The sequence below is a fragment of the Chrysochloris asiatica genome, unplaced genomic scaffold (genome assembly GCF_000296735.1).
Source record: "Chrysochloris asiatica unplaced genomic scaffold, ChrAsi1.0 scaffold00031, whole genome shotgun sequence".
In the NCBI taxonomy this organism is placed as follows: Eukaryota; Metazoa; Chordata; class Mammalia; order Afrosoricida; family Chrysochloridae; genus Chrysochloris; species Chrysochloris asiatica.
Window position 1 is genome coordinate 16,943,656 of NW_006408549.1, and position 8,309 is coordinate 16,951,964.

The 8,309-nt window shown below is 37.8% G+C and overlaps 1 pseudogene; it reads right to left on the bottom strand.

Moving 5' to 3' along the window:
* Positions 1-2,762: 2,762 nt before the first annotated feature.
* The window catches only part of LOC102826088, a 151,364-nt pseudogene continuing 145,817 nt past the window's right edge, over positions 2,763-8,309 (bottom strand).

An 8,309-nucleotide genomic window follows, 5' to 3' on the forward strand; every position in this document is an offset into this window, starting at 1 on the left:
GCTATAGGTCCACCCGATCTGCCATCTTGTTTGTTCTCCCATTTACTTTTCTTTTGTTATTATATTGTATGTTCATTGTTTAAAGCTATGCTTGATAGTATTATCCTGCTTTTACTCTAAGAATTCTATTGTATTTTTTGGTACAGTTAGGTCTTTAATTCCTTTTGAATTTTGTTTTTGTGTGTGGTGTGATGCATGGATCCCTTGTGTTTTAAATCTTATCAAACTTCTTTCTAATTTGAGTGATTTGTGAGCTAGTAAATTCCCATAGATTCTTAATGTTGTTTAACAACATTTGGAGACTTGGTATGATTTAAAATGATAGAAATTGGTTGGAAATTGTGGCTTTTAAGAGTATTTGAAAGTAGAACATTATTGTATGGAGGAATTGGAGCATTTAGTTGAGATATTAAAATCCAGAAATACTAACAATCTTATCCTAATAAAGAAAAAGGCAACTAGTATACAAAAGTATAACTGCACTTAAACCCATCAGGGTAAATAACTAGCCTGAAATTTGGGAAACGTAAGATGTTTCTAAGTTAGTTCAGGATCTTGGTTCTGAATCACGTGGATCATGTGTCTGGGAGGAAAACAGAGCACCATAATAATGAGGACTAGGGTTCAACTCAGCATTTTAAAACTCATTCCTCAAGACTAATCAGTGCTAGTAATATATAAAATTACAATATCCATGAGAATTTGTCCTAAAAAGGGGAATTTGTATGTACTTATAGACTCTTCTCTTCCTTCAAATTTCATTTTGTTCTCATGAGAAACATTGGATGTGAGGCAGGACTGCACAAGCCTCATTTTACAGTTAAAACCAGAGTAAGGGAAACAATTTTTGGAATAAGAAAAATACAAAGTGCTGCAACAAATATGTGAACCCCAGGACACAGGTGAAGACCAGTTGTAGCTGGAAGAAGGAGTATTACAGACTGAGACCACCTGAAGACTACTACAACTAGAAAAAAAAATTTCACTTCCACTGAGTCAATTTTGACTCATAGTGGTCCTATGTAGAGTTTCCAGGATTGTAAATCTTTAGGGGTGCAGACAGCCTCATAATTCTCCCATGGCATGACTGGTGAGTTTGAATTAATGACCTTGAGGTTAGAAACCCAACGTGTAGCTCACAGCACCACCAGGAGTTCAACTAGAGGAACCATATGACTAAGAAAAGTCTCACCCCAGACTTGCATGGAAACAAGCTCTGGTGGCAATGTTTAAACACTCAGCTTCTAACCCTAAGGTCTGTGGATTCAATAAGCCAGTGATTCCATGGAGAAATGATCTGGTTACCTATTCCCTTAAATTCTATAAGTTACAAAAGTTTATGGGGCAGTTAGGGAGTTCTGGTAGCTCAGTGGTTACAAATTGGGCTGTGAACCTTAAGGTCGGCTATTCAAAACTATCGGCCACTCCATGGGAGAAGGATGAGGATTTCTGCTCTCATAAAGATTTACAGCTTTGGAAACCCTGTACAGGGTCACTATGGGTTGCAACTGACTGGATGGCACTTAACAGCAACAACATAGAGTAAGTATTGAGTCCTCGTGTGGTGCTTTGGGATAATGCGTCAGACAGCAAAGCCATTTGAACTGCAAGGTCGGTGGTTCAAACTCACCAGCTGCTCCTTGAAAATCCTATACAGGGTCACTATGAGTTGGAATCGACTTGACAGCACTTAACAACAATATGATAAGTATGTGTCAGAATTGATTCTCTGGCACACAACAACAAAAATACAAAGACTGGATCAGAACAACAAATAACCTATATACTATATACTATCAGGGTATCATGCATCAAGTATAGAGCAGCAGCTATCTACCAATGAGCAAGGAGTAAACACAAATGTAAAATGAAGACTAAATTGTGACAGTCAACAGAGGAGGATGGGACAGGAAAATTGAGAAAACAGTCCACATCTAAAACACATGAAAAAGGTAAAGGAACTTTAAGCCAATGGTGCTCTAAAGGTAACAAAATTTAAAGCAAAATCCAAAACCAGTCAAATTCTGAGAGGAATGATTTAGCTCCATGCTCAGTACAAACCACATATAAGGGAGGTTCAAATAGTTTACTGAAAAATCCCATGAACTTTTTCTTCCGTTTCTCCATTAACTTTTTTTGGGGAGGCTGGGGGTGGAATCAAATGACTTTATCTGAAGGAATGGTACAAGTGAAAGAACTGAAATAGGATGTTTTGATACATTTTGCAAAAAAGGTAATGCAAACATGCATGTGGCTGCCTTGGTGGCCCAGGAAGTCACTCCTGGGGCCATGGTGAAGTCAATCTAAAGCTCAACTCTCTCCATATCCTAGTGAGTGCTTGTCAAACATATATCACACCAGGCCAGAATATAGGGGCCCTATCTTGTACAAGTTAGTAACATAGTAACCCAAGTCTTTGATGGATTTCACCTGCTCATTCAGGTAATGCATTTTAATGAAGTCACACAAATGGGGGTCATTCTTGTCAGTGGTCAGTTTCTGCAGTTCCAGTAGTGACTGATTCACTTTTTTCCCAAGTTCAGAGCACACTGAAATGCATTCACCCAGCTCTCCCAGTCATCCAGGTCTGGTTTCTTGATATCCTGTAGGAAGATTCCACCACCTTGTTGGTTCTGCATCTTCATTAGTTTCTCAGCTTGTTCCCACTCCTCATGAGATTGGTGCAGAAAACATTTGGCAAAACTCTTCAAAGCCACATTGTCATGCGTAAAGTAGTAAGACATGGACAGGTAGTCATAGAGCTACAGGTAGATCTGGCGGTTGATGGCGGCCTCTGAGTCCTGGTTGTAGTATGGCACATCTGTGAGGGGAACAAGGTTGTCATGACGGAGGTGGAGGAGAGAGGTGGCTGCCTGCAGGAACTTTAGGGAATCAGAGGGCAAGGCTGGCTGGAGGTGCTGGAGGGTGATGTGGAACAGTGAGTTGGGGTAGGTTGGTGAGTGCTGGTTCCATTCAAGCACTGTTGAAATGGGACACCACTAGGACTCTGTGAAGAATGTATCTCTCCACTAACTTTTTGAAGCCACCTTGTCTTCTTAAGGTCTAGATGAAGCAAGGTGTGCTTAATTGCCATTGACTTTTACTTCTACATCTTTGCTGAATATGTTGTTCACACACATACATACATACAAACCAAAGAAACAACTCCTGTCAAGAGACAAACACACACACAAAAAAAATCAAACTCATATTTTAAAAAATACATCTAAAGGTCACTCAAATATTCTTGCATTTTAAACATAGGACTTGTTGTTGTTAGGTGCCATAGAGTTGGTACCAACTCATTGCAACCTTATGCACAGCAAAACAAAACACTAACCAATCCTGGGCCAACCTCACTACTGTTGCCACGCTTGAGTCCATCGATACTGCCACCTGGCCAATCTATCTCATTGGGGGTCTTCCTCTTTTTATCTGACCCTTCACCTTATCAAACATGTTATCCTTCTCCAACGACTGGTCCCTCCTGACAATATGTCTAAAGTATGAGAGACGATTCTTGACCATCTTGGCCACAAAGAAGCACTCAAGTTGCACTTCTTCCAAAATGAATTTATTGGTTCTTTTGGCAGCCCATGGCACTTTCAATATTCTCTTCCAACACCACAACTCAAAAGCAGCAATTCTTTTATGGTTTTATTTATTGGCTGTCCAGCTTTCGTATGTATATGAAGTTATTGACAATTCCATGGCTTGGGTCAGGTGAACCTTAGTCCGCAAGCTGACACCTTTGCTCTTCAACACTTAGAAAAGGTCTTGTGCAGCAGATTTGCCTATGCAATACATCATTTGCGAAAGCTGGACAGTAATAAGGAAGAGTGACGTGAATAAGGACAGTGAATAAGTGAATAAGGATGCCAATAGACTATGTCCAAACTCAGCCCAATTGCTGCATTGCCCCCAGTTCTACTCACAAGTAGGCCCAGGTGGTCACCAGCAAGCATACTAGACCACTTGCCTGTTTCCTTTAACTTTCAGTCCTTGAAGATCATTGTCTCTGATGGGCTCAGATTTTTCTGACCTTGATGACTTGAAGGCAAGCAGCTTGTTTGAAATGCAAAATCGTTCTGCATTGTTTGTTTGTTTTTTTGCATGAATCTCCTTTTCTCTCTCCCGTTCTGGGTTAGCCTGCGTGACTTTTCAAATACAAAATGTCCCAACTTTCAAGGTTCTGGATGGGTTTCAGGGTTCCACTTAAGGCCTCATAATCTAAAAAGGCTTAACAACAAAGTCTATTTCTCTGGACAAATTCTGACTCCTCTTTGGAAACAAATCCAATCAAGTTTAAGCTGAAGAAAGGTTTATAAGCTCTCTGTGACTATAACCCCAAATATTCATTTCTGTCACACATGTATGTCTATCTTACAATAATTGTCAGGAGAAAGCAACATCCATAAGGCAGTCAAACACATAAACCTTTTAAAACACTAAAGTTCAATCTTTTCTTCTCCCATAGACTTACCTAATTCATATGCAAATGGATTTGGGACTCTGGCAAGGTGGACTCCAGTCAGTTGGCCCTGGCCCTCTATTAACCATCTAATTCAACCAGCAGGACATCTGATCCAGGCAACTTCAGAAGTTTCTTTCCCCTCAGTTGGAGCATTTATCCCATGACCCTTAATTCTTTCTCTTATAAAACATAATGCTTCAATGTGCCTGAAGTGATTATAATGAATCCCACTCTTGATTCCAAATGAAAAACAAAACAAAACAAAACAAAAAACCAATAAACAAACAAACAAAACAGGTTAAGACCATATCTGACTTCCTCTTGACTACACAAAGGGGAAAGAGAATAAAACTCAAAATCAGCCCAAGACCAATTTCTATGAAGCAGAGGGCAGACACACCTCCATTATATATGGTGGTGGTTATGTGCTGTGGAGTTGGTCCAAACCAACAAAAACCCGGAAAAGGCCTCCGAAGCCGGAAAACCTTAACGGAAAAAAAAACCCCAACCTTCCCCCAAAAAAAAACCGGGAAGTTTGAAACGCCGAACCGGAAAATAACAACCCCAATCAAAAACAACAAGGAAACAAAACCCAAAAACAACCTTAAAAACAAGCAAAACTGAAGAACAAATTAAAAAAATCAACCCTGTGATTTTGTTTCTCTACAATCCGACTCTCTCAGTACCACATGTCTGAAGCTGGATTTTCTACAGAAGCAAAACCAATGAAACATATATGTATATCTGTATAGAAAGAGAAGTTTATTATCAAGGAAATGGCTTACAATTATAGAGTCCTACATCCCCAGTGAAAGAGAGAGAGGCTTTCCCATGTGTCCACTATATTGGGAATAGGCCACATCCCCAAGGAAACATCCTTTCAATTAATTGGCTACTCACAGCCTCTCATCATAGACTTAGCTATGCTTGTATTAGATTTAATCACCATTAAGAAAAGCACATCTCAAATACTAAACCATGGGAAATCCTAGCCTAGTCAAGTTGACACAGAGCCCTAACTATATATAGCAAGGGTATCAGTGGTTTAATGGTTGAATTTTTTTCTTCCTTCCAAGAGATCTAGATCATCCAATGTACTTCATGCAAAGTCAGTGGAGGCTTGTCTGTTGCAGTGATGTTGAATAGATTTTAGTGGATTGAATCTCAACTTTTTATTCCATTGTCTATGAAGTTACCATTAGTCAAGAAAACTCACTGGCAGTTAACAACACAGCTATAGAAGTTGAGTTCTAGGATTAGATCTGATCCCAGAGAGCTTTTGTTCAATTTATATGGAGATGGTGAGTGTGGCAATGCTAGTTACCATTTCATTTTCCCTTTTGCATATTTTATCTACCATTGCTGTGGGTTTGCATTAGCAGATTCTTAATGTATGTCTTCACAACTACTTCATCTTGACTAAAAGTTTGGTCCCTGCCCCTTTCCCCAAAACCATATCATTCTCATTAAAATATTATTTGTCACTATGATTTAGAACATGAACAATTTTAGTGAAAAGTCTAACTAACCTTAATTATAATTAAACGAAGTGAAACATATTTAAACTAATAGTAAAGTGAAATTTTCAATAGTCTTATTCTCCTTCATTGTCTTCATTTTTTGAATAAGCAATTTTACTGCTCAGCATGAGTTGGCATTTCAAGAGAATAATTCTACCGGATGTTATGCTTCTACTGCTATTTAAAGTAAATGAGCTTTTGCAATTTCAGTGACAGTTGTGTCAATGGAATGCCTGCAGGCCAGAATCCTGTTTGATATTTCTAGCAGGATGCTCTATAGGAAACTTAACATAAAGTAAATGAATAGCTTCAAAGTTTTATTTTTATTTTTTTACAAAAGCTTTGGGTTTTATTGAATCAGCCTTTCTCTTATCTTACTGTACCGATTATTTTAAGTCTATATTTGACTTTATAACATTAACTATGAAAACTATACTCATATTTAACTATTTAGAATTTGTAACAGCTTTTGATATTCTTGCTCTTAATTTCGACTGTATTTGGAATTTTAGTTTTTATCAGTGTACTATTAAATTTAATGGGCAGGGATATAAATAATAAACCATTCAGATGAAGATGAATATGAAGGTTCAAATTCTGCCTTGACAGTGCTGGTGTGGCGTTTAGGACCAGAAGTTCAGTTTGAACCACCGGTCAGTTCTCCTAGGAAACCCTATACAGTGTCCCTATGCGTCAGAACAGACTCAATGGCACTTAACAATAACAACAACATCAATGACTAGATGTTCAGCTTGGGCAAATAACATCATTCCAAATTCTGTGCCAGATAATTTTTTATGAGAGAAAGATGTAAAAGCACATAGAAAATTAACTTTCACTTAGTAGTGCTTTGTAAGTCATATTATTGCTTGTTAAGTGTTATGACCTAGGTTATGACTCAGTGATCCTTGTATAGTGTTTCTGAGATGCAGCTGGTGAGTTAGAAAAACACCAACCTTTTGGTTCAAACCAACCTTATGGTCTACTGCTTTGTTTTACAATCTCACATTATTTTACTAGGATTTTATGTCTTATTCATATCTGAATCCCCAAAAAACTCACGATATTTCTTTCTACTGTAGAATGGTAGGTAGGCTGGTTTGCAGTCCTGGGTTTATACTGCCACACTCCCTTAATAATAACATGTTGTTGTTCCTGTTGTTAAGTACGGTCAGTTGGTTCTGATTCATAGTGACCCTGTATAGGGTTTATGAAGAATGACTGTTGAGTTTGAACTGCCAACCTTGTGGTTCAAACTGACCTTGTGGTCCAGTGATAATCCTACAGTCCCACCTAAGTTATATTAATTATAAAAATTCTGTTATAAAAAGAACATATATTTTGTTGGCAGCAGGCTTACTTTTAAAAGTAATGATACTGGCGATGTGAGTAGCAAACATCTCTCTTTTGCTTTGTATACATGTGAGACTTTTGACGTTGACTTTGAAATAACCTAAAGATTTTTTGCTTGTTTGCTTGCTTCTGAGTCTCAGTTTAAACTGGATTTATTTATTTTTCTAAATAGTTACACAGAATAACGAGTAGAATGACTGTGTTCACTCAATCCACTCTTTAAGGATATCATTCAACTACAAAACAGGAAACAGAAACAGAAAACTTAGGTAACCTGATAGCTCCTTCAGTGCTTTGTCTTCTGGAAAATACTACCTCTGCCTCATGACAATTTTGCTAAAAAAGAAATGGCTTTGATTTACAATGACTAGATCAAAGTACCTAGAAACACTGGAATCTGTGCCTTGTCTAGTCTGCTCTTCCTTGTCTACTTCATTTGAAATTTCAACTCTTTAAACAGATGTTGGTTGAGAGATTTTGTTTTCCTGTGTTTTTCATCATACTTTCTGTAGACACTTTAGTAATTATTCATTACTTTTAAAAATCAGCTTGATTCCTTGGGAAACATTTTGCACCTATCTCTGGGGAACTGGTTTTCCAAAGCATAAGCAGACAGGTTACTTTTAAAGAAATATTTTCCATATCACCAGTATGTATATGTATATGTATTCATTCTCAAAATTATTCAATCCAAATATGTACTTGAAATCCACTATTCATTTAATGTCAGGGTGGGGAATATCAGTCCATCTGGTCTGACCCTGCCAGCCATCACATTAGGGGTGAATTAATTAAATGTTTAATCAAATATAGCAGGCTAATTTTTTTGAGCTTTTATTGTGAATTGAATGATAGTTTATAGGGCAGATCATCAGGTTTACACTCAATCATTTCATTGTAATTATTACAATACCCTCCATGCTCCATCTGTTAACAGTATCTAGTCCCACCCCTCCTTGTTT